The 23,822-nt window shown below is 42.5% G+C and overlaps 1 long non-coding RNA gene across 9 annotated transcripts; it reads right to left on the bottom strand.

Annotated features, from left to right (window-relative positions):
* Positions 1–9,624: 9,624 nt before the first annotated feature.
* LOC125412352 (uncharacterized) lies at positions 9,625–23,745 on the bottom strand. Of its 9 annotated transcripts, XR_015737568.1 has the most exons (10): positions 23,611–23,711; positions 22,700–22,782; positions 21,661–22,068; positions 20,553–20,888; positions 20,028–20,124; positions 18,415–19,619; positions 15,943–16,416; positions 13,423–14,891; positions 12,821–12,881; positions 11,912–12,676 (listed from the first exon to the last, which is right to left on the bottom strand). It is a non-coding gene; the product is annotated as an uncharacterized LOC125412352 (long non-coding RNA). The 9 variants fall into 9 exon arrangements; XR_015737570.1 differs by lacking the exons at positions 11,912–12,676; positions 23,611–23,711 and adding an exon at positions 9,625–10,701 and having other exon boundaries at positions 22,700–23,593; XR_015737569.1 differs by lacking the exon at positions 23,611–23,711 and having other exon boundaries at positions 21,661–21,777; positions 22,700–23,593.
* Between the last annotated feature and the right edge of the window lie 77 nt (positions 23,746–23,822).

A 23,822-nucleotide genomic window follows, 5' to 3' on the forward strand; every position in this document is an offset into this window, starting at 1 on the left:
ACTGGAGTTACAGGTAGCTGTGAGCCTCCTGGGTATTTGGGATGTGGGTGTTGGGAAGAAAATTCAGGTTCTCTGCAAGATCGGCAAGCACCTTCAACCTCTGAGTCAACCCTCCAGAACCAGTGTGAGGATTTCAAGCAAAAAAATAGTAAGAAAATGTATGCTGATGCAGGTAAACATCTTCACAATCTTAGAAAACAAGCTTAAAATGGGACTTCATGTACCCATTTTATGTACCCATTTGGAAGATGTATTGGAAGATCTGGGAATCATCCCTTTGGAATAAGACAAAATAAACAAGCAGAAAGAAAAGAGCCCTAGAAAAATCATAGGAAATAGGAAATAGATATAATAAACACAGAAACACTCTCATTCACACACTCAGGAATCACATAAAACATTAAACTGGAAGCCATAATATGGAAGCAAGGGACCTAGAGGGTATAAAGAGGTAAATATATATGTATGTGTGTGTGCACATATATGTAAATAGTAAAAATTAAAAGATAATTTTAAAAAAAATAGGAAGAGGTCTGAAATGACATTGAGACAAGGAGGAAATGGGGGGAGGGGAGGGAGTGGGAACTGGGATTGGTATGTAAAATGAAAAAGATAGTTTTCTTTTTAAAAAAATAGAATTAAAAAAAATGAGAAAAAAATTCTTGCTGACTAGCATCGAAGGAGGAAAAAAAATAAAAACAGCTGGAAGCGGGGAAAGAAAACATGTTTTCTGCCATCAGTTACATTGGTAACTGGCACCAATGTCTTCATTCTGGGATTGTTCCTTTGCTTCACAGACAGCAAATGCTTAGAACCTGTACTGTCCCACCATCAGGCATAATTTGCATATGCTAATCGGGTGTGAAATATCGACTCACTAAAGAAGAGAAGTAGCCGGAAAATATCACATCATGTGTGGCTTACAGCTACCCAGCCCCTCCCCACTCCCACCCCGCTTCCCTGCCCTCTGCCCCGTGCCTCTGAAAAGTCCAGGCATGAAAGAAGTTGTAGAAATGAGAACTGAAATGGCCAGTGTGATGTCCTCCATAATCTGCTCTTGTCCCCACTGCTGTGGCTCCCACTGCTGTACATTTTTCTCCTGCCAGACTCGTCCCGAGAACTGATGTTACAGGTAGAGTTCCCCTCCGCTGTGTGAGGGCAGGACTGGACGTGGATATGGACAGTGGTACTTACTTAGCAGCCAAACACTTATAGTCAAGTCTTTGGTTTGGAAATACCATCAACCAGCACATCAATCTAGAGATTCAATAATATTATTTCTTCTTTTTTTCTGTTTTTCTGGGTTTTTTTATTTAGCAATAATATTATTTCTATTACCAAACAAACTCAACTAAGTTCCAAACAACAGCACATTTCCAGAATCATAACGATACAGGCGGCTGCAAACAGCCTGGACAAAGGACCTGAGGATGAGACGTGCATCACTGATGTCTGGGACAGGGAAAGGAAGCATAAACAGCAGTTTCTACCATCCACGGGGAGGGGAAGCAGGACCACATCTTAAAATGGGCACATCTCTCGCTCATCAGACTATAGATTTCTGAAGGCAAATGCAGGCTTAATCTGGACCATTACACTAGTATGTGCCCAACATCTGAACACCAACAGATCTGTAGACAATCAAGAACCACACAGGCGGTAAACATAATTCTCCAATCAGAACAGTTCCCTTATTCAGACAGTTCTTGATTTAAAAAAAAAATAAAGACAGTAAACGTGGAAAAGACTTAAAGTAATTCATACTCCATCAATATCAATGCTTTCTTACTGTTTGGAGGGGCGGGGGAATCCTAAGAATAGGAGACAGACTGTCCTGGTGCTTAAAATTCATGGAGAACACAAACTCTCAATTGCTTTAAAAAATAAGAACAAAGTTTAGCAAATCGCCCTGCACAACGGAGACAAAGCTATGATAGCTTTTAAAAAGTAATTTAAAGTTTCAGAATCAAAATAAGAACTTTATAGTTCTTTACAATTATAATGAAAAATTAAAGCCCTTAATTTAAAAAAAACAGAATTACAATTCTTATTTAAAAGCATTGCAATTGCATCAAGAAAACAGCATATTACAAGGAGTATCATAAAACACCATTGTAAACAGATTCCTAAGTCATGTGCACATAGCTGTGGCAGTATGTTACCAAATCATGCATTTTATGGACAGAATCGGAGAGTTTAAACATCATTCTTGTACGCTTACGTAAAAGAAAAAGTCAGAATTCAAGTCACTCTTGCAGAAACACCAGAGCTTTGGCGGAGAAGATTCAAAGGCCTCTGCTGAACTTTCTCCAGTGGAACAAGGCCACGGGTTACATCACGGTCACCTTGCTACTGAGTCTGAGCACTTGAACAAAGACAGAGACCTGCGGGACTCATGTAGTCCTGCCTTGGTGGCCAGGGTGGGCAATGTGGAGCTTGGGTACAGCGGGGAGACGAATTGCTGGTGAGGTGTGGACCAGGTGTTATTTGATATACTGGCAGCTCTAAGGCCGTTCTCTGCCAGCCCCTTCCAAGAGCAGTTATGCACTTTCTGCCTTTTAAAGACAGGAAGTAATAGTGTAAACTGCTGATATCAGTGAATTGTACCATTTTCATGAATATTCATGAATGTTTGTTATATGCCCATCAAGGTATCTAGTGTCCGGTCAGTTCCTGAAGCATTGCCGGTATTCAGCAGATATTTGGTGAAATGATCAATAAACTTGTGAATGAAGGATTCATCCCCCCAGAGAGACGGTAGATGGAATTTGGAAGAGAAAATAGGAAAAATAACTTCACATACTCAAAGTCAGACCATTTATTTCTTGACTTCTCCCAGCCAAGCCCAATAAAACTGAGCTGGCGGTGAGCTCACCACAGAACCTGCTCGACAAGTCCTCTTGCAAGCCAGGCAGGTCTGACAACTTCTGCACAGCACAGCAAACTAGGCTCACAGATTCCCAGAGCAAAATCTGCCCTGCTAAGATAGAGCTGGTCGCCCACTGTGGAGTCTGGCCAGTTGCACTGAGATCATGGCATATTGAGAAAGTTGAACTTTAGCCACACATAAATTAAAGCGCAGGAGTAGGGCTACTCCCTACTGCTTCTGGGTGACATAGCTTTTTCCCCTCTCAAAATGAAAAAGCTGCTTTTGAATCTGCAAATTGTCTTCAGTAGAAAAAAAAACATAAGTCAAATGGTTTCAGCTTTTCATGGCAAGTGATCATTAAACATCATTATTTGGAAGGTTTTGATCTTCTTGGAGTGGGCATATATTGTAAGATGCGCAGAGAACTTCCTGATCAGGGTGCTTTTATATCTCTCAACAAAATCCTGATTCTGAACTTGGGAGACTTATCTAGAGGCAGTGGCCTCTTTTTCCTGCCCCTTCTCCCTATTAAAAGGTAGGTGTCTTTTTGCATGTTAGCTCTGCGATTCTGAGGACAGCTTTCCCTCTGTACCTTCCCAGCCCAAACACAGAAACAAACCCCAGGGGTGTGGTTGTCCTGCTGACTCCCCAAGAAAAAAAGAGGTCTGGCAGGGACTTCTGCTTCAGTTTCCTATATAGCGAGGTATTTTGAAGCTGAAAGACAATGTTGAATTTGAGACAGTTACTTGGGCTGTAGCAGCTACAAATTATTTTTGCTGTATTATAAATGAGAATAACTGGCAAGGTTAAACGACTTGGGGCTTCTCCCTTCTCCCAGGTTCTTCCTGTCCCCGCTGCTATTAAGGAAGGCACAGCTGAAACTAAAGCAGTAAATTCAAAGCATGAGCTATAGTTTTACACGAAGAGATGTTAGAGGTCGCCACTGCTGAAGACCTGACTCCCCCTGTGACACAGATCCACCGGTCGAGAACAAAGGTCCAGTTTTTCAGCTAAACCTTTGGGTGGTGACACGGGAGCGCAAAGACAAGGCGGCGTGTTCATCGCACACATGAACAAACACAGTTCTGTGTGCACTTTTACATGTAGAAGCCCACACTTTGGGGATTTAAGAAGGGAATAATCTCTTTTAGAAGGAAGCTGTGGCTGGTTTTTGTTTTGCTTTGTTTTTTCATGAGTCTTTAGACGTTTGGCATTTGTTTTATTTTTAGCTTAGCAAACAAAGTCATGGATTTCATCATGGCACTTTTTTTTTTAATGTTTTTCATTTTTCTCAGTAAAGAGCAAATTGTGTAGCAGTTTGCTCTGTGAACACATTCTTCCGTGTGGTTCAAAGAGCAGCAGAAAAAGACCACACAACTGAGTCCAGCACCGGAGGCCCGTGCTCCCCCCAAGAACAGCAGGCTGCTGGGCTCTGTCACAGTATGCCCTGCGGGAGTCTTTGTGTCTGAGGTTGGAGGAGAATGCTACAGTGCTCCTTCTGTTAGCATGGCATGGGCCTAGGAGTATGACCTGCTCTCAGTTTGGGGCTTAGAAGAGTGGAGGGGGATGGGAAGAAATGAAAACCCATCCCATATAGCTTCCTTCCCCTACTAGGAAAGAAGCAAAAAACGTCTCTGGTGGCCCCATGTGACTTTTTGGTGTTTTATACTATAATTCTACCTGGGTAATGCTACCTAGGTTACCCTTTTTCCTACAAAGAAAAAGACAAAGTGCATTGAATAATGGAATCTAGTATCTGAATAAAGTTCCATCTGTTAATCACCAAAAAAAGAAAATAACATTAGGGGCAGAAAACATGCGACATAAATAAGATCGGCATCTGGTATTTTCTTTTTTTCAGCCATATTTCTACTGAAGAAGTTCAAAGCTCAGAGAACGCATTATCTGTCGCCCTTCAACAGCAGAATTAGAAAGACTTTTCCCTGTGCATCATCCTGGGCCCTGGAGTGGAACCAAACGAAAATTTTTGTCCTTTCCTAAGCAACTCTTCCTGGTACAGAGAAAGTGTCCTGGGACTACGATGCCTGTGTGACACTGGCAAGAAGTTTCTGGATGCAGTGTGACAGAGACTTCCCTGTAAATAAATTACAGGGCAATCTGTGTCCCCTCCTGTCTGCCATCCTCCTCTCTGGTCCACATTGTTTTCTGTTCTCACATTGGGGTCTTCCTTGCTAGACAGTCAGGTCCTGGGAAAGAGGGCGTGCTGTGGAAACCCACAGAATGGACAAAGAGAGGGCAGAGGAGGTCAAGCTGCTACCACTGGCAGTGACAAGACAGAAACCTGGATTGAAATGGGAAAACCTGGGAAATTCCTACTGGCACCCAGGACTGCTCTGGGGAGGAGTCAGAGAACCTCCCAACCATTTCAGCTGTAAAGTGGCAACATTATTTCTGCCAGTCTGACAAAAACTTCCTCAAAATCAAGCCAGATTACAAGAGAGCTTTGTGTCACCATAATTTAGTTTGCATTTCTACATTCAGGTGCATGTGGATTTGCGGATATTAAATACCCAAGTACAAGGAGGCCCACAGACACGCCACTGTCTCTAATGGCCTGCTTCCTCTTACATAATGAGACTAACTGGACTAACAAGCAAATTTAGGAGCCAAGGGTACAGAGAATCCATGTCCATGCGCAATGCCACTACATTTAGTGTACGCTGTGTGACTGCTTGGCTTCAGAAGGCCTATCTCGCCCTACTCCTTCGATGGTCTGGTTTTGCTCCTCAGCACATCAATACCACCCACACCTCCAACTGCACTCTGGAATGGGATGATGGCAAGTCTGGAGTCACTTGGCACCATAATGAAACAGCCGCGATACCTTAAACTTGTCATTTGCCAATTCTGAGAGCCAGTTTACTAACTTGTACAGATAAGACACTATTATCTACACTGAAAGATTCTCATAAGAGTTAAAACATGACTGCATGGTAATACAATTCCACCTCTATCATCACAGTTAAAATAACAGAATTTGTCGAGTGCTACAGTAACAAAGGGCAACGAACTGGGTGGCTTAAGAAAGAGCAATTCATTGTATCACAGCTCTGAAAGCTAAACACCAGAGTCAGGGAGCCAGCAGGCCAAATTCCCTCTCTAGGTTCTCCTCCAGACCACCCTCCTAGTTTGTGGGAATGTCTTGGCTTGTGGCAAAATTTTAATCTTCAGATAGTATTTTCTACTTGGCCTGCTTGGTCTCTATGGCCAAAATTCCCCCTCTCATAGGACACTGGTCATATTGAATTAGGGCTTATGCTACTGCAGTGTGACCTCATCTTAAGTAATTACATCTGTACTGATTGAGAACCTAGGGCTCAGGGTTTCAAAATTCCAAATGGGGAAATCAGAATCACAGTTCAACTCAACAATTAGAGTGAGAAAACTCTGAGAGCCTAAAGATTTGACGAAATTCATTAAAGAGCGGAGGCCTCAAAGAAACCGGAGAGTGAACCATGCCTAAACGGCTCAGCCTCACTTCTAAGCTGATTGTAAAGGATGTATATGAGTTCTCTGGATAGCCATTGGAACCTACCACTCTGTTCTTCGTTCAGTCATCTGCATTTCCTTACTCAAAAAGTGCAGAAAATATGGCTGCCTCCCATCTCTCGGAACCTTATAATTGACAACTCAGAACAATGCTGCTACATGTACCAACATTAAGGTTCAGACCAGAAAGGTCTTGTACACTTGAAACAACGGCCAACACAGTGACAGGTTGCTGCTTGTACATGGAGGACTGAATCTTATTCCCGCATAAAGGTGAGAAGGGCAAAGACAGAGAGAAAAGTCTCAATGGGTACAGAGAGTTGTACTGAAGGGGACTGAGCAGGTCCTTGCACTGAGAGAGAGACACAGACAGACAGACAGATGAGATGGTGTGTTCAGGTAAGCTGTTAAAGACAAAATGCTCAGCTCTAGGCCAGTCATTAATGATTACCCTCTCTATTCAGTAACAAGGTCTAGTCTTTGAATCTACTTTCAGTGTCTGGACCTCTACAAATTAGATGTGGTTTTAAGTAAAGGAATTATAAATTATACTGACAAGGAATGTTGACAAGGAAGATATTCTTGCTCTTGCTATGAATTTTCTCAGATAAATCAAGGTCTAGATTGCTTTCAGATCAAGCCCTAGTCCAAAATAATGAAGCCAGCGATGAGACCACTATTTCTTGAGTACTTAACATACTTCATTTGCATCACTATGCTGGACAGTGCTGGTGTGCGAAAGAAGAAAAAGAATCTTTTGTTAGCTCTAAAAGTAATCAAAATACAATAAATGCCATAAGCATACATGTATGCTAACTTTGCCAAATGATGAATTTATTCTAAACATCCTGTCACTTCAAACATATTAGAACAGAACTTCAGATGCAGGCTAGTTGTAGAACACTGACTTGGCATGCACAAGACCATAGGATTAAACCCTAACAAATAACAGATATATAAATAAAATATACCAAATAAAATCATTCAGGAACTACTGTAGCATGGGAATAGAAGGGAGACTAGAAGAACGTCAGAGACTCACAGAAGACAGGAAGAGGAAGCGAGAGGAAGACTAAGAGAACATGAATATGGGAAAATATAAATGTAAAACAAATTGTCCTTGTGAACCTTAATGTTATGTAAAATGAATGGAGACTTATCCAAATAAGATTTTTAAAGACAACATAAAGCACCCATCGCAGATAATTTGAGCTCTGTCTTTAATAGGTTTATCAAGTTTATCCTGGCAAAACATTATAATTAAGTCTCGTAGATATTCTATGCTTTGAACAATTATATGAGTAAGCAAGTAAATGAAACATTAGTGAATTTAGTGAATTTTAGTAACTTGGAGAAAACTTAAATTTCCCAACTCTCCTCTAGGTGGCAAACTCAGACCTCCTACACAGTACTGCATTTCCTGTGTCCTCCAGAACATGGAAAGTAGACTGAAAAGAGACATGTCTGACAACGATTCTAGTGTCAGAGCGAGCACCAACAAAAGTGCTTCCCAAAAGCTAGCTTACGTTTTACACCTTTAAGCTCACCTATCCAAACAAATCGCTATTTAAAGAAAACCATTAAGAACAATGACTGTATAAGCACCATGAAGGAGAAAACTGTGATGGATTTTGCACAGCACTGAGGCAAGAATGTTTTTAGTGCTTCCAACTGTCGTGCCCTGCTCCTAGCAGAACAGTGCTCAGAGTTCATCACTGTTACCCTGCCTGTTCATTTCCTCCTTACTGTAGAACAGAGTTTTACTAAGCCTGTTGTTTTAAATCAAGCCCCAAATATGTATTTTCCCCAGACTCACTCCGAAATCAAAGAGTAAAGCTGAATAAGCACTTAAGTGCTCTTATTCCTGCAAGTTGAATATAGAATAATGCGTGAGATAAAAAAAACTCACTCAACACTTTGTTTTTATTTCCTTCCAAACCAGGATATGATTCTCTGCCTGATTTAAATACTATCCCCCAATCTCTGCTTCCCTTTGTGGTAAAACAGTCTGTATTTTCTGATACAGGAAGCAAAGCTGGAAAATATCTTGAATGTCATGAAAGCTAAAGAGGGAGCAGGCTAAAATTAATCTACAAAGCACACAGAACAGGAACGGCGTGAATCGAAGATGCCTATCCTGTTTCTAAAAGAGGAGGCACCATGTAAGAAGAAGGGTGACATATTACGGTCCGGCAGTTACACTGTGTGCAAACAGCTCTTGTTGGAACTGGAAACCCATGCAGACGACACAAAGCAGGTAGAGTCCTGCCCAAACATGCCGGGCTAAGAGTCACCTAGCATGGGAAAGGACTGGCCGAGTGAGCGCTGAACTGGCATGGCAGCTATTACCAGCTACGCCACCTTCCAGAGTCTACTTAAGCCCTGTAGTTCTTCTTGATCCCACCCAGTGAGCTGACTGCTCAGGTTCAGGACTCTAATTAAGACTTCTAGAGCATCTATGAATATTTCTCCAGTACACATTGAGCAAGCACTCAGGGCCGGGCCTTGTACTAGAAGTCGTGAATGGCACCAAGATGGGTAAGGCATGGTCCCCCTCCCCTTACAGACAAGTGAGGAAGCCAAATATGCACACAAATGATTGGACAAAAATAGCAGAGAGCGCTGAACTGCTGCACTGAATTTTTAGTTTGTTGAAGGCCTGCCTGCGGTCAAGTCCCTCGCATTTGGATTAATGGTAACTTGACCTAGCCACATCCAGACATGGTGTTGCCTTTTTCTGAAATTTCAATGTATCCAGCTTGATTGGATCTCTAAGCAATTAGGCCATGGAAACTGGCCTCAAGTAGATATGAATATCTCTGATGAAGTCAAAAGAAACACTATCCATGAAGCGAATGTGTGACTCCGTTATGAAGAGTCAGCTACAAGTAAACTAAGAAATCACCTCAATAATCATCAACAAATAAATGTAAATAAATTATAGAAGAATGACAATTTTGAAAGAATGGGGCTATATAAAAATTATATATTTTTTTGATAATAGGGCTTCTTTACTTTTTCCATTTAAGTTTGAGACAGATAGGCAAATGTTATGGCTTCTTGTTTGATATGGATAAGATATAATTTCTTCTTTAAAGATATCAGAAGTACACAGGGCATGGTATCACATGCCTTTAATCCCAGCACTGGGAGGAAGTGTGTTACAATTTTTCTTTTGTTGATATTTAAATTATTTATTTTAGCTACTAATTTTCTTCTTATTATATACAAATATACAACGTGTAAAGATTTTTATTATTGGCCCTCCATGCTATTGGTTGTTTGAGACCTTTTCTCACTGTCCACCTTCACAAGCGCTACCTTCATACTGAAAGCTTTCCACTTAACTAGCGTATGTACCGTGTACTTTAAATGGAAACAGAGAGAAGTTCACTTGGAGCCAACTTACGAGATTAAATGGGCTGCCTGTCTGCTATCAGCCCTCACCTGTTGTTAGTCCTCATCCTGAGAGAATAGTAGAGCTAGAAAGGGGTTTTAAAGGGAGGTGGAAAGAACTGAACACCTCTTCCGTTGGCGGGAATCAAAGTTGCATATAAAATGAAGAATTTACAGTTGTTAAACCAATACCCAAAGGATGCTTAATCATACCACAAGGACACCTGCTCAGCTATGTTAATAGCAGCATTATAAGCAATAATCAGAACCTGGAAACAACCTAGTGGGACATTTATACGACGAAGAGTATTACTCAGCTGGAAAAAAAGAATGACCTCGTGAAATTTATAGACAAATGGATGGAACTAGAAAAGTTATTCTGAGTGAGGTAAGTCAGACCCAGGAAGACAAACATGGTATGTACTCACTCATAAGTGGATATTAGGAGTAAAGTATAGGATAATCAACCTACAGTCCACAGCCCCAAAGAAGGTAGTTAACAAGGAAGGCCCAAAGAGGGATGCATGGATTTACCTGGGAAGGGGAAATAGAAGAAGTCTCCTGGGTAAACTGGGGACAGGATGGGATGAGGAGATAGAACATGAGGGATCAGAGTTGGGTAGTCTGGTCACAGAAGGCCAGCTGGGGGTGGGACAGAGGAGGGAGTAATCAAGGTGATGTGGTGATGGGGCTGGGGCATTTTGGGATCAGGGAGAAACCTGGTGCCCGGGAAACCCCCAGGAATCCACAACAATGATGTCAGCTAAAACTCCTAGCAATAGTGGAGAGGGTGCGAGAACTGGACATCTCCTGTCGTCAGATTGGTGACTACCTTAATTGTCATCAGAGAGCTTTTATCCAGTAACTGATGGACATAGATGCAGAGATCCACAACCAAGCACTTGGGCCGAGTTCCAGAAGTCCTGCTGAAGAAAGGGAGGAAGGATTGTATGAGTCAGGGGGTCAAGGTCGTAACAAAGGAACCCACAGAGACAACTGACCTGAGCCTGCTCACAGCCTCAGAACCAACAGTTGGGGAACCTGCATGGGACCAACCTAAGCCCTCTGTATATGTGTGATATATGGGTCCTGTCTTAACTTGATGTGCCTTTGTTCACGCCCGTGGGAGGTCTGTCCCTTTCTGAATAGAGACAGAGGAGTGAATGGGAAGGGGAGTAGATGGGAGGAGGACAGACAGGAAGAGAGGAGGGAGGGGGAAATGTGGTCAGTCTATAAAACAAATGAAAAACATGTAATTAAAAAATGCAACAATGGCAACAAAAAAAAAATCAGTATCTAGACCCTGTCCTGTGGCTTCTTTGTTGGAGTGATTGGTACAGTTTTCTCTTTTGGCCAAAACTGTCTGTTGAAGTAAGTTCACATCTGTAAGGGTCAAGACCCACAGGAAAATTTATTAATGAGATGAATGAATAAAATAAATTATAAATATTTATTAATAAAAATTTGTTTTATTATACTTTTGCTTGTTCTGAGTTTAGTTTTTGTGCTTTGTCGGGGGGTATTGAAAGGGAAAGAACAGATAGATAGGGAAATGAGGAGGAGTTGGAGGAAGAGGAAAACATGATCAAAGTATATCGTATGTAAAAAAAATGCTATAAAAAAACCACTATCACTCTCATGAGCCAAACTCATCTCTAGAAATGAGGTGGAATTACACAACAGAAAGTCACTGTGACCTACGCAGGATGTGGGGCTCAACCCGACAGCACAGAAAAGCTGGTGGCCTTTCACACAGGCAGAGAAACAGCCACTGTGCTTGCAGCAGCAAGCTACAAATGGACAGGTGCTCCCTCTGGCACCACAGGTGGAGCCTGAGACTCTCAGACTTCCCACTCACGCTGAAAACATCCAGAAGGGAGAGATGACAGGATTCAGCGATGTGCAATTCATTCTGGAGTATGTTTCCTGGTCCAGATGAAAGCACTTTAATTATGAACCAGGAAAACAGTTCCAAGCGCCTTCAACACTGGTCAGTGGAATGTAAATGTAAGCCATTTAGTTAGGCAACAGTCACCTAAAATTCTTATTAGGATGCTAAACTAAGGGTGATAGTAACTATAGCTACCATTAATTATACAGCTACTAAGTACCATTCGCTTTGGTAGGGTTACGGAGGTCACTCTTAAGCAGGCTTTATTATTTTAGCTGTACAAAGAAGAAAATGTGATCAAGTTTCAAAACAAAATAGACCAAAAGAAACTCCCAAAAGAAACAGGTCAGAGGGACTGGGATCTAGCTCAGATGGTAGCTGCTACTTAGTATTCGGATCATTGGGAAATCCCAGAAACCACTTTAAGCCTCAATATAAACCAGAAAAAAAAAATGAAAAGATTGCTCCCTGGATGCAGGAGGATGCACTGATACAGCACCTCAGTACCTAACAAATCACCTGGCACCTGATAGGCTGTCTTGGTACCCAGCGAACAAGTTAGGTCCCACCGTGCCTCTTCAGGCTCCTGTGAGACTGGTCAGCTGGTACTCATTACTGGAGCATAAAGCGTCTCCCTACAAGTCCACCTGGTAACACGCGTGGGACAGCCACCTACTGTGGACACAAAACATCCCTACCCGGGAAAGCTTGCTTCAAAGTTTCTAATCAAGTCTGGTACCAGTTGCAAAGAATTGTTACACTATGAGATGCTTTTGTGGACAGGCTTGTTTTTAATTAGGAGGGTTTTTATTGGGGAGGCAGGTTTCAGGGTGAGTCGGGCTTGTCAGCACTTGTAGAAAGCGTCTATAGCGCGCCTCGTTTGCATATGTGCCTTGAGAAGTTCTGTTATTAAATCCTGCTGGCATGCGGTCTCGGTCTTGTGATCCCATCTGTTTCAGACACACGTCTCCCCCAGCCTGCTCTATCCTGCCGCCGATCAAAACTTCAGCCTGGTGCAGGTGGAAAGTAAACATTCGGCAAAAGAAAAATAGTGCTAGAAAAACTGGGGCGGAGGAAGATGACACAAAGCGTAGACAACATTTCCCCACAGTCACTGTGAAAGCATCTTTGTTGGGGGTGTGGAGGGAGGGTACCTGCAGGAAAAGTCACTCCCATCCAACTCAGCATGTGATACTGATCAGCACCATCAAGTTCCTGCAGAGGAACAGAGAGAGAACATAAGAATGTGACAAGGGCTCCTTAAAGAACAAAGCCACTGTGCCTCCGTGAGAAAAATGAGAACTCAGGGTGGCAGGGACAGCGATGAAGCAACTTCAAGATGATTCAACAGCCGAACCCTCACTAGCACCACCTAGGTGTGTGCACCATGGGAAGCCCTAGCAGGGCATCTGCAGAAACCAAACTACAGGGGACATTTTGCCAGTGCAGGAATCTACTCTGTGTGGGCTCCCTTTCCGGGTTTAGCTGTTCTGTTAATTAAAAGAACAGGAAGGCACAGAGCACATAACAAGAAAGAGGGAAGGAGATGGTGGGAGAACAGGAGAAGGGGCAAAGATGTCGAGCGTCAGCTGTGGTCACTAGAGCTACTAGAGCTGCGTTCCCTGGAGCCTGAGGCCTGGGGCCAGGACTGTTCGCTTCCCGCTTCCACTGCAACCCTTCTGACGACAGTGTGGACTAGTATTATATTGCCAATAAAAAGTTGTTCCTTCTCCAAGAATAAAAAACCAAAACCTACTGTCATGAAACATCTGTGAGCTGCTGAAAGGGTTCTGGGGCATCTCCACTGGGGCCACCGAGTCATCACGGTTGATCTCTCACAAGGCTATAGTCAAGGGGTCTCAGCCGAGGGTTGTCTCAGGGATGAATGACGGGCAGGATCCATTCCCTTGAGGGATGTCAAGCTGAAGGCCTGCATGCTGCTGTCTGCTGTCCAGACACTTGATCATGTCAGGTAAAACCTCTTGATCACGTCAGGTAAAACCTCTGCCACAGCGGCTTGCCTAGCAAAGCCTGAAAGAGTCTTCTTAAGATGGAATGATAAAGACTTCGGGCCAGCCACATTCAGAGAATCCGGCCAAATTCCGAGAATCTGGTTGGATCACGTCCTCGTTCAGTCCCAGTCCAACTGGCCTTGGTAAACTCTAATTAGATCCGTCCCCTTGTATCAGTGGGTGATATGACACTGGGACTTGTTTCCTCTGCATATACTGGATTTTGGGGATCCAGTCTGTTTGGATGCTCACCTTCCTGGACCTGGAGGGAGGGGGGAGGAACTTGAACTTCCCACAGGGCAGGAAACCCTGACTGCCCTAAGGGACGAAGAGGGAGGAGGAGAGGGAGTGGGGAGAGTGGGAGGGTGTTGGGAAGAGGGGCAGAAATGGAAACTTTTATAATTTAATAAAATTACTTTCAAAAAAAATAAAAATAAAAATAAATAAAAAATTAAAAAAAGATGGAATGATAACATCTTTGCAAACTCATCAGGGAAGCGGCATATTCTCAAGGCTGTCATGTTCCATTCACGGCACCAAAGTTACTCAAGTGGGGGTGATTACAGGCCAAGAGTTAGAGAGGCTGGCAGGCGGAAACAGCTCAGCTGCAGAAATCCACTCTGGGGGTCACGGCTTGCTCATGTCTTTATGTCTGGTCTATCTTTAAGTTATTACAAAACTCCAAAATTCTCAGGTCTAACTGTATACAAGTTGACCTTTAGTTCTGAATTTTCCTTCCTTAATGGAGCTGGTGGCAGAGTAGGAGCACTGGGTCCTTATAGAGAAGGCATGGGACATGGGCAATCTGGTCGTCTATTGATCATAACATTTTACCCATCAGTCTGATTTGCTCATTTGTGAAGTTAGATAGTGATGTCATGCCAGCTTACCTCAAGGAGACACACAAGGGAAGGAAAGTAAGTCGGTATTTTCCAAAGCATAGATTAACACTGGAGTTCCTAAGCCAGCCCTGGGTGATGCATGGACTACAGGTGGAATGTTGGGGTGCGGGAGTGCAGGGAGGGAGACAACTTCTCACCCAGGTTGCCTTTGAACTCACAGTTCCTCTGCCTCAGTTTCACAAGTTTCAGCTTGGCGACAGGTATCCACCATCACAGCCAGCTCACAAGTTGATTAAGGTATGAGTTGTGGAACACATCAGTCAAATATGATATGCCCAGAAAATCCATCCACAAGCTTACAGATAAAGTTTCTTAAAGTGAGGCGAGAGAGGTTTAAGGAGGTGAGTCACTATGGAGAAAAGTACTTAGAAAATAACCTTAAGTGTTTGAGATCGTGTGTTGGTCTTGCAGAGGACCCAAGTTTGGTTCCAAGCACCCATGGCAGGTAGCTCACATTCACTCTGCATTTCTAGGGGGTTCTGATGCTTCTGGCCTACAGTCCTCTGCATTCAACATGCATGTCCGCGTGTACACACACACACACACACATACACACACACACACACAATTTTAAAATAGCTTAATAATTTTTAAAAAGTAATGAGAAGAAAATAACAATAGTGGTCTGAGAATTTGACAAATGTGGTGGAGCAATACAGTGACTGTGTAAAATATAAATACACTCTATAAATACACTAATTACTTAGTCATTGCGCTTCATGAGAGTGGTTTAAGAAAGTATCTGGACATGTTTTGTTACTAGTACAGCAAACTTAACTGCACTTGCTTGCTTAAAAAGTGATTATTTGATGAACTGAACAGATAGCTCTCAAAAGAAGAGATACAAATGGCCAATAAGTACATTAAAAAGTACTATACGCTTATCCAGAAAAGAAATGCAATAAAACTACACTGGTTTGTTCTCATCCTAGTCATAATAAAAATCAAGAAACAAACGACAAATTCTGGCAAACATGCAAAGCAAAATGAACACTTCCGCATTCTACGGGGGGAAGGGAAATTGATGCAGCCACTACTGAAATCTGTGCAAAGGTTCCTCCAAAACTGAAAAATAAAGCGTTCCACATGATCTTGCTCCGTACCATCCCTGGGTATACACACAAAGGAATCAAAGCCAGCTCACCATGAAAATACCTGCCCACCCCATCTATTGTAGACAAGCTGTGAAGTCAGCCTACGTGCTCACCAATAAATGAATAAATGATTATTTGCTTTGCTTAGCTGACAAAAAAAAGGGTTCATTGTGATGTCTTCACACATATATATCATTACTCCTTGTTCTTATTCACCCACCCACATGCCATTCCACGCTGTACATCCCCAGTCCTGCTGCTCACTTACCCCACCAATGGTCCCCATTCTTCTGCTTTCATGCTGCACGTCATCCATGATCATTTGCTGCTCCCCACTGCCTCCCAGTGCTCTTCCTGCCTCACATCCTACACACACACACGTGTTTAAACCGAGATTCCACATGTGACAGGCTTTGACTTATTTCATATAGCACAATGATCTTCAGTTGCATCCAATTAACTGTAAATATCATAATGTCATTCTTCTTCAAGGCTGAATGAAATTCCATCGTGCGTACGGGCCACACCGTCTTTACTTATCTACTGATCGGAATGTAGGCTCCTTCTCTAGCCTGGCTATTGTAAATACGGCAGCAAAGCACTCATCTCTGTGGTGTGCTGACACAGAATCCTTCAGAAATATACCAAAGCGTGGCATGGCTGGGTCATATGGTTGTCTTATTTTCAGTTTTTTGAGGAAGCTCCATACTGCGTTCCACGGTAGCTGCACCAGTTTACGTTCCTACAGGCATTGGGCAAGAGTTCAGTTTCTCTACATCCTCATTTGCTGCTTGTTTTCTTGATGGCAGCCATGCTGACTGCCATGAGTTAAGAGTCCCAAATCAGCTCTGATAGACATGCTGGCTACATTTCTCACTGTGTGACCTCCCTGCAAGCAAGATACTTCACTGTGCTCCCTAAACGCTTGATGACCTCTTGGACCGCCAAGTCTCCAACTCAAAACCAGATTGCATCTCCCTCTTTTTCTGTATGAATGTAGTTTTGACTGAAAGCAAATACTTTACATGGCAGAAACAACTAAAATTCACTAATTCCCCTTCACGAAGAACTTTGAGTTTATGTCTTTGGATCCAGAATTTTAAAGATTTGTGAGTGGAATGGCACCATACAGAAACCAATACTTTTTATAGTCAGATTATCTATAATCCACTTTATAATAGAATATATTGCAATTTGAATCATGAATCACAATTCTCATTTGAACAGTGTGATATTAATATCACAACATTCAAATTTTGGTGATTACAAAGTGAGCTAAATTAATACAGTGAGCACAATAAAATGGGAGTTAACATACCTGAAAACTGATCCCTGAACTATTTCTGGCAGGATACTGACTAAAATAGAAGGGTTATTTTTCCATTGCATTTCTGTTTTCACCCAACCCTGGAAGAAGACCAGCTTCCAGATGACACGGGCAACAACAGGTGTGTGCTTCAGTGGCATGTTTACAGTGACTTCTAAAAAGTCATGAGGGGGTGGGGAGAGCAGAGACCAGAGGGGAAGCCAGACTGTGACCACCAATATTCTCTTACATTCTTTGGGAAGCAGCACAGTACTGCAGAGAATCCAGACCTGTGAAATTCAGACCAGTTCCTTTCTGGCTAGATTTGGATCAAACATTCTATTAAGAATCCCATTCAGATGAACTTCAGATAATATGGTCAGGACCTCCTCTGTACTGTGTGATTATCATGATATTCTTTCAGAGACTCCTGTTCCTCCCCCTCTTCTCTCTCTCTCTCTCTCTCTCTCTCTCTCTCTCTCTCTCTCTCTGTATCCCTTGCTCTCTCTATCCCTCCTCCTTCCCTTCCTCCCTCCCTCCCTCCCTCTCTCTTTCTCCTTCCTCCATTCCCTTCCATCTGTCTTTCACTAATAAACCCGGGGTAGAACATGAAAATATTCTTTTCCCTAACTATACTCTATCAGTGGTTTTACCACTCCAATGGGGGATTGAGGGAACAAAATATGGTAATTTTCTAATTCTAGAACTCACTCTATACTAGGTCCTACACTTTTGAAAGATTCCCCCACCCCAGATCTTTTCTCAAATTTAATGTAATTTAAATTGCATCCTCATTACTTATGTTAAAATCGTTCCAAATTAAGCCATTTGAAAAGTTCATCACAATCAGCAACATAGTTTCCTGAGCATAGTTAACACATGTTTTTGAGATGAGGCCTCACTGTGAAGCCTCAACTGGCCTATAATTCACTGTATAACCCAAGGAAGGCCTTAAATCAAAGGAATCTTCCTGCCTCAATCCCCTGAGTTCTGGGATTTTAAGTATGCACTACTCTGGCTGACTAATATTTCTTTGATAATTTTTTCTTTTCTTTTTTTTTTCAGTTTTTTGATTTTTCAAGACGGGGTTTCTCTGTGTAGCCTTGGCTGTTCTGGAACTTGCTCTGTAGATCAGACTGGCCTCAAACTCACAGAAATTTGCTTTCCTCTGCCTCCCAAGTGCTAGAATTAAAGGCATGCACCGCCACCACCCCCTGGACTGCTAATTTCAAGTACTAAAGTAAAAGCAGCATGCCAGATGAAAATTCCTGAATTTGCTGCACATGTTTTTGTTAACTCTTGATTTTAAGTAGCTCGCCACTTTCATTTCAGCGTGGTCTAGGTTGACGACCACATCAAAGGCTCTGAGATGAGGGTGTCAGGGTTAAAATTCTAGAACTGCTGCCATCATAATGATACTGAACTCTGGCTTACCATGCTCTGGTTGAAGCTTTCACTTCGACTATGCCTTGGTTTGTGACGACATCTAGATTTCTCACTATTGGATGCTCGAGTATTTTCTAATCGACAAACAACAAAATCAAAAGAATTTAATGCTGTCTTCATTTTCGAACCAAGTTCTGCTTGTTGAAAGCTTTAGCCCTGCCAAGGTTTTCTCAGATGTGTTGTCATTTAGAAGTCAACTTAAAAAAAATATTAAGATAACGGTCTTATTACTTACTTCCTATATAATATAAATATTTTAATGACGATACATGATCGGATACTCATTTCTTACAAGCCAATCTTAGCCTGTTTTATTGCAAGTATAAAACATGGAGGGTGTTAAATGATATGCAAACTTTTTCCATTTTCACATTCATTATTTGGGGGGAAGTGTGTTATGATTAACTTTACAGCAGAAATGACTGTCTGTGCTAGACCATAAAACCCAAAGGGCCCTGCTGCGCTTGGCTTGGTGGGGGTGTGGCTGTTGTCCTTTGTCACTGGCGAGCTTCGAAGACTTCGAAGAGTGTCTGAGGTATGACGGGCACTTAACAAACACTTGTTGATGACTGTTAGGTGAAATGAACAACCAACAGACCTGTACCCCATTGTACTTGAACTCTATATGCTCGCTTTAGAGAATGAGCTCCATGGCTAAGACATGAAGTGATATAATTAATAAGCAAGTTATTCCATGTAAGAGTACAATATACCACGTGCGCATCGGAAGGAGTCCAAATCCACCCAACACGGCTGAGGGGAGTAGGACATGTATAAGGCATGGCCTCAGTGCTGAGAGGGAAGTAACTGTCCCCTAGAGGTGGAAAACTCCTGACTTTGCTAAATAGTATTTTGATTCCATCTCTCGTTACCAATACCTCATTTAAATGTGGTCTTTCCAAAATAGGCATATTATGGGGCATTATTTTTTTTTTTTGGCTGTAGCAATCATTTCGAGACCATACTTGCCCCAAGGCCCATGCTACTGAATTGTTAACAACTCCTTGGATGCTCATATTGATGAAATTATATATAATTATCCTGAGTTAAGAACCAACTAAGTGTTGGGAGGTACGGACACTTTCCTTTAATCCCAGTACTCAGGAGGCAGAGGCAGGAGGATCTCCATGAGTTCAAGGCCAGCCTCATCTACACAGTAAGTTTCACGACAGCCAGAACTACATGGAGAAACCCTGTATTGAAAAAAAAGAAAAAAGAAAAAAGAATTATGTTTCATATATAAAGACAAGGACCAAGACATATAGTGACCAACATAGAAGCGAAAATGTTCCACCAACACCCCGATTGTGGTTTTTAAGTATTATTTTCTACTCAAAAGAAATTGTTGGTAATAAGTATACAACAGGAAGTGTGCAAGATTAACACTAGAACACACTATCAGAAATCAGAGATTTTAAGCAAGACCATTGGCGTCATGCCAAAAGAATTCAGGAACCAACATACAAAGGACCAACGACAGAGCTCACACATCAGCAAGAATTCCACAGGATTGAAGCAAACTAATTAAATCTATAACAAACTTCAAACCATTAATCATTTTCAGAATATGCTAGAGATAACTCATCATCTTGAAAACTTACGAGTGAGTCAGAAAATACTTTAGTGCTTGTCTTGACTTTCTTGGATGATGATGACCAAGCAGTGGTGAAGAGCAGGTCCTCTTTCAAGATAGTCCCACTGCAAAATGAAGACAATAAAGATAGCAGTGTTCCTCAGTCCCCTAAAGAGAAGACTGATGACCCGAGAGGGGTGCACGCCTACACTCTCAGCATTTAGGAGGCTGAGACAGGGAGGTCAAAGTTTAAGGCCAGACTGAGCAACTTTGTAAGACCCTGTCTCAAAAGCCCAGAATAGGAAGGAGAGGGAAAGAAGGAAGAAGAACATGATAACATAAAAAAAAAACAAAAAGTGGGATATATGAATCCTGCAATAATTATTACCAACTATGGAATAGAGAAAATCAAGCCTCCTAAAGAGGAGGTGGGTTGTATATAATTTGAAGAGTCTCAGAGATGATTCTGCACTTCCTTCTTGCCTCACTAGGAAGCCCTGTACTTGAATACACAAATGATACCGTTTTGTCACTGCTTCTCTCGGCCGCTTACCTAATTCTAGTCACACTTTTATAGTAAGTTCGTATCCAGTGTCACGATCTGTAACATAAATATCCCCAGTGACCTGCATGACAGACAATACTGGAACTACTTTTACCCATTCCCTCTTGCCGGTCTCCAAACTTCAAGCCAGTTTATCATTTAGTTTGTCTTCCTCCTCACTTACGAGCACTCCACTCGACCAGGCTATGGCTGAAAGACTTCCGCTGAAGCTATGTTTCAACCCTGCTTCATCTCTCGCTGGGTCTGAGTCACAAACATGAGGTTGTCCTTCATCCTGAAGGCAGTTGGGCTCCAGGGACAGATAAAATGCCTAATTATCTCAGTCTGTTGTCCAAAACAAACATATTACCATATCAGTCTTACATATGCAATACCATCACTCAAGTCTATTAAGGGTGTGCTATGGTGTGAGCTACCTGAAAAATATATAGTTTGGAAAACAATTGCTGGCCATGTTCCTGCTTCTTTCCTGTTGAGCCTACCACAGCTCCTGCCCTACACTACTTAGTGTAAAGGGCAGAGGCTCTGAAGCCACACAGGTTAGATCCCACCTCCATGATTAAGTAATATGCAAGTTACTTATTTCTCTGATTATTTTGTCTTATCCGGAAAATTGCAACCTGAGTGTATGTTACATAGGAGTTTTATGGAGGTGGAATGTAATACTGCTTTGAAAGCACTTGGAACAGGAAACAGAATAAGTTTTTGTTTGTTTTCCTTCTTTCAAATCAGTGAATATAATTCTTTATAGAGATAATAGTAAATAACACACTAATATATGGAAAACAAGTTGAGCAGGTTTTTAGGGGAAAAGCCCATTGAGTTTCCTCATAGGATGTTTCCTGTTATCTTGCTTGTGCTTTTAAAACAAGGTCTTGCCCTGTAGTCCAGGCTGGCCTCAAACTTGCCACAATCCTACTGCCACAGCCTCCCAGAAGTTGAGATTCCAGGTGGGGGCGGGGTGGCAATAAACCAAGATTTGGCGCCCTTCAGTTTTGTCTGCTACCGGTAAGGACCACCCAGACTGGCGGGACAGGCTGGCGCTGTCCTTGGTGCTGGTAGCTACAATAGCGCGCTCCGTAAGCGTTGCCCCTACCCCAAATGCTTTTTCTTCCACTGGACGAGCAAAGCTCCCATTTCTTCCTCATGAAAAATTCCCAGTCATTCTGCTCATTTGCTTTTTTCCTGTATTACTGTGATTTTCTTGTGTTCCCTTTAAAGGAAAATAATTCTTTTTATTTTCTTATTTATAAATGGCTTAATCCCCACAACATCCTTAAAAGACAGACTTCTGGCGCTAGAAAGATGATTCAGTGGGTAAAAGAGCTTGTTGCACAAACATGAGAATCGGAGCTCAAATCACAGAATCTGCATAAAAACGATGAGCATTGTCCAGCTCACAGCTGTCACCACAGTGTTGGGGGAGTGGGAAGGGCAGAGACAGAATCAGAAGATCTTCCAGTCTTGCTGATCACCAGAATGGCTCAAGGTTCAAAGAGGGACCCTGTCTCAAAGCAATAAGACCCGACACTTAGCATTCTCATCTGGCCTCCACGTGAACACACACACATACATGTGCTCATATACCAAACACACACACACACACACACACACACACACACACACACACACAAAGCCTGCTTGTTACATTTAACTGTGGATTAAATTTCAGAGTAGCAAAGTTTTACTGGTAAAAATATCCTAGACTGAGTCTATTTGCTTCACACCCATTAATATCAACCTGCTGGTTTAGTATTTCCACTTGCTAGCAAACCCCAATGCCATTCATTCCAGAAGCTCAGATTTCCCACTATCCGTCATTCTTCCTCTCTCCTGTTCTACCTGGGGAACACCTGTGACAGCAAATATATTTTGGGCTGGTTCCCAAGAAAAAAAGTAGAAACAGTTTATGCACGTCTCACCCAGAAGGATACTTTATTTCTCTGCCGAAGACTAAGAGTTAAGCAGCAACAACAAATAGTACTTCATGGGGAATCTCACAAAGGGGTACCAGAAGATGTGTTCTAAAGCCTTTGGTTTCTAAAAATAAAACACTTAGCCTCCCTTGAAGGTTGTCCTCATCAGCACTCTGAACCTGTTTTAGAAATAAGAACTGTCCAGTCATCCTCACGTACCTCCCCAGAGCTGTTTGGCAACAGGCATACAGCATGTGGCTCTCTTCCAATTCCACTGCAGCATCAGTTGTAACATTTTAAATCTGTAAAATAGCATGTTCCTTCGAACTTCCCTAGGAAGATTAGGGGGAAATGCAGCACTTGATCTTTACATCTTCAGAGAAGGGCTTAATGACAGGTTCAGCCTGTTTAATGACAGGCCCAGCACCACGCCCGTGTTTTATTGTTTCATTATTCCTGCGTAAATGCCCTTTATTACACATGATAACTAAAAATCAAATACTGGCTGAGGTGGGTTAAAACAGGTAAGAGGGCAAACTAAGCTATACGGTGTACACGTGGAACTGGACCTTCGGGGTTTTGGAAGGAGGCCTGGCTAGTTACACACTGGTGGTCTTTGAACTTCCAGACGCCAGGGACCCTCCTGTCTCAGCTTCCCAAGTAGCTAAGACCACGTCCAGGGATCTTATTTTTAAGACCTACTTTTGTGTGTGTGACGTTATCTCTGTCTCTAAAACATTACTTTTTTTTTTTACCTTCAGAATTACAACCACAGCTCAAAGGGGAAAAAAATGTAAAAACACGCAAAACAGGATTCTTGGAATGTTTTACTATTATTTTCTGGCTGACTAAATAGTAAGACATGGCCAACAGAAAATTGCTCTATCTGTCGCAAGGTGTGAAACTCATTAAATTCAGATACCGCCTAGAGACGAACTAGCCTCGCATGTCACTTTCAGACATCTTCAGAAAGTGGGATTTTTTTTTTCCCTAAAGACTTTCTTTTGACCTCGATTGCAAGGGAACGATTAACGTCTCCAGAGCGAAACCCGCAGGCCTGAACTAAATAAACGCCTCTGCTCCGCCTGCTGGGTGCAGAGGCTCAGCTTTTTCAAAAACAGCCAACCCACCGTGTTGCGGTACGGACGCGAGAGTTCACTCTTCTGCGCATGCCTCTAGGACCTCAAGAGGTGGGCGGTGTCGGACGAGGGGCGTGGTCGGAGGGGGCGGGGCCGGCGGCGGTGCAGCTCATCAGCCGCTGCTCATCGCCCTCGGGCTCCCCACCGCGCCCTAGTCGCCTGTGCCGGCCCTGCGGTTCCCAGGCTCTGGCGCTCGAGCCCGT

This window comes from Myodes glareolus, chromosome 3 (assembly GCF_982192425.1).
Source record: "Myodes glareolus chromosome 3, mMyoGla1.1, whole genome shotgun sequence".
NCBI classification, from domain to species: Eukaryota; Metazoa; Chordata; class Mammalia; order Rodentia; family Cricetidae; genus Myodes; species Myodes glareolus.